Raw genomic sequence first — 3,452 nt, forward strand, 5'->3', positions numbered from 1 at the left:
TAGACCCATAGAATGAAGGATTCCATTCTAGGCTAGAAGAGAAATGGGGGAATGAAAAAAATAAAAAGCCCTAGCATAATGCTGGCAACACTATTTTACAAGCAATGCAGGGTCAGAGGCAGGGCAGGACAGGTGTCCAACCACAGGGTATCTGCGGTTGGGCGCCTGAAACAATCGGGACACCCAAGATAAGAACCGGAAGTCTTTCCCGCCTTCTCTGAACCGGCTACGTGACTTAGCTCACATCTACTTTCCCGCCTTCCCTGCTCCAAATACGTAACCTAACTATGGCTTTGTTCAAATCCCCCAATCAGATCCCCGTAACTATGCTTCTCGCTTCTGTAAACGTGCTTCTTGCTCCCGAGCCCTATAAAAACCCGTTACCCCAACCGAGGGGCGCGCAGGTCTTCTGAAAGGCTTTGTCGCCCCGGGTACCTGTGTATCGAAATAAACCTCTTGCGGCTTGCATCCGAAGGCTGGTCTCGCTGATTCTTGGGAAGCGGGGTCTCCCCGTCTAAAGAGGCTCTACCCAGAGTCTTTCAGAAACATCCTTCTTACGGTGGCAGCCTGAGTCCCAGGAAGGAATGACACTTGCTCAAGTTTCCGGGACGGGTCTCTGTTTACGGGCCCCGTATGCTTTTTTCCCTCAGCCCTCATTCCCGTCTGCAATAGAACTGTTGTTATAAATAATACCTTCACTTATCTCTATGCACCTAATGATACCTATCTTGCCTGTTCATCTGGGTTGACTCCTTATATTGTTTCTGATACTTTTCTTAAACATAAGGATTACTGTGTGCTTGTTCAGCTCTTCCCCCGCCTTACAGTTCATTCACCAGATGTATTCCTGAGATTTTGGGAGCAGGACTCGCTTCCATCCAGAGTCAAGAGGGAACCTGTCACTGCTGTCACCGTTGCCGTGCTCCTGAGTCTGGGAGCAGCCAGGGCAGGTACCGGGATCGCTTCGCTGGTTACTTCCCAACAACAGTATCATCAACTCAGCACAGCCATTGATCATGATATTCAGGAGCTTCAAAGTTCCCTAGCCTATCTTAAAGAGTCTGTCTCCTCCCTTGCTGAAGTAGTTTTACAAAATAGACGAGGCTTAGATTTAGTGTTCCTCCAACAGGGGGGATTGTGTGCAGCCCTCAAGGAAAAATGCTGCTTTTATGCAGATAAAACTGGCTTCGTAGAAAATAGCCTTCAAAAGGTACGAGAAAGTTTAAAAAAGAGACAGAGAGATAGGGAAAAAAGCGAGGCTTGGTACCAAAACTGGTTTTCTGCCTCCCCTTTATTAACCACTCTTTTGCCCAGCATTTTGGGACCCCTTATTGGCCTTTTGCTCCTTGTTTCATCCGGTCCCTGGGCCTTCAGAAAACTAACTGACTTTGTTGAAAATCAGGTTGATTCGGCCATCAGGTGTCCAGTGTCTGTACATTATCACCAACTAAAGGTGACAGAGCTCGGTGAAGAGCCTGAGGAGGAGTCATCAGACTCCCCTTTGGTCTGCCTTGACTTTTCTCAGCTGGCTCCAAAGATGCCTTCGGGCATTCTCCCCAATTGGCTGCGGAGTATTCGATGACGGGATTTAGCATGGTGCCAGGTCCAGAGGCAACACCATACAGGCTGTGGTTCCGCCAGAGACGGGGATAGCATGGGTCCATGTCTTGGGGGCCCACTCTCTGCAGGAGTGCCAAGAATGGATGCAGCCCATGTAACCTAAGACAGACGTGCCACCCTAAAAATCAATAATGGTGCTGGACCAGGGTGCACATCATGTAGCCTAAGACAGATGCTTCGCCCTAAAGGATAAAAAAGGGGGAGATGCCAGAGGCTGACCGCCCCAGTGAAATTCCTATGACTCGAACTCCCCTGTTCCTGGCCTTGGGTAATTGTCTAACAAATGGCCTTCAAGATAAATTGTCTCCTTGGAGAGAGACAGGCTGGAACTTCCGAGAGAAACTGCAAGATGTTCCTTTTCCAGGCCTGCTGAGGCTGACTCCTCCCACCCTGCTTGCTTGCTTCCTGATAAGACTGCCTTAGAAAGAAGTAGCTTTCTTTCAATAAAGGAGACCTTGACAAGACTTTGGTCAGCTTGGTCCTGCTTTTCTTTCTCACCCATTTTGCTTTTCAGGTGAAGGCCTTTTCGAATCCCCCACGAATAACCAGTCCCGTGGGCAGGACAGTTGGGAACCAAACCTTGGTTTTTAGCAACAGCAGTAAGGGCTGGGCTCTTAACCGCTGAGCCATTTCTCCAGTCCTCCACCTGATCTCTTAGTGACAGGGTCTTTTGATGAACCCAGGGCTAGCTAGTTGCTTACCTCACTTCAGTGAGCACTGACTATCATCTGTCTCCATCCCTCAGGACCAAGGGTACAGTGTGTCAGAACCAGGCCCCCTTTTTTGTTTGTTGGTTTGGTTTGGTTTAGTTTTTTGAAACAAGATTTCTCTGTGTAGCCTTTGCTGTCCTGGAACTCACCCTGGAGACCAGACTGTCCTCGAACTGGCAGAGATCAGCTGCGTCTGCCTCCCGAGTGCTCCACCACTGCCTGAGCCAGGCCTGGTTTTTATATTGTTGTGAGGGATCCAAATTCAGGTACAATGTTTGCTCTACAGACTCTTCCCCAGCTACGCATGCCCCACTTTGAAAAGATTTTATTTTTTAATTATGTGTATGTATGTCTCTGTTTGAGTTCAGGTACCTATGGGGCCAGAAAAGGGCATTGGATCCCCTAGAACTTTGTTACATGAAACCATGATGTAATTCACCTGACGTGAATGCTAAGATCCAGTTCTGGTCTTTTGTAAAAGCAGCAATTGTTCTTAATCACTAAACCATCTCTCTGACCACCCTCTAATCCATTAAATTTTTTTTTTTTCTGAATCTTGAGCAACTGTTCTCTTGTAACTGCTTTGCAATCCCTCAAAGCTGTTTTTGTCTAAAGCTGGAAGAACTAAGTCCTCCATATGCGCGTGTGAATGAACGGGCAGAGAGTAACAAAAGCAAAATTTAAAAAGATGAGGTCTGACAGGAGAACAGCCAGGAAAAAAGATCAAAGCAAAAATGGTGATTTAAAATTCATTCCACCTAGAATTCAGGTTATTTCGCCGTTATGGTCTTGCTACACGGGGCATTCGTCTGAGTCTGTTCTTGAAATATTCTGGGTACTGGACTGTCTGCTTTATAGATGCCGGCAGCCTCTAGGGGGCATCTGGGTCTGTATCACAAGGCAGCGAACAAACAGATTAAAGAACTTTACAGACAGTTCAAGAGAGGTTGGAGAGTTAACTGCACTTGCTGCTCTTCTAGAACTCCAGTCAGGTCCTAACACCCACAGTGAGCAGCTGATAACTGCCTGTAAATCCAGCTCCAGGGGATCCATAGGCATACACATGCCATACACGACACACACACACACACACACACACACACACACACACACACACACACA

Source organism: Psammomys obesus, unplaced genomic scaffold (genome assembly GCF_907164565.1).
Source record: "Psammomys obesus unplaced genomic scaffold, mPsaObe1.curated_primary_1811, whole genome shotgun sequence".
Lineage (NCBI taxonomy): Eukaryota > Metazoa > Chordata > Mammalia > Rodentia > Muridae > Psammomys > Psammomys obesus.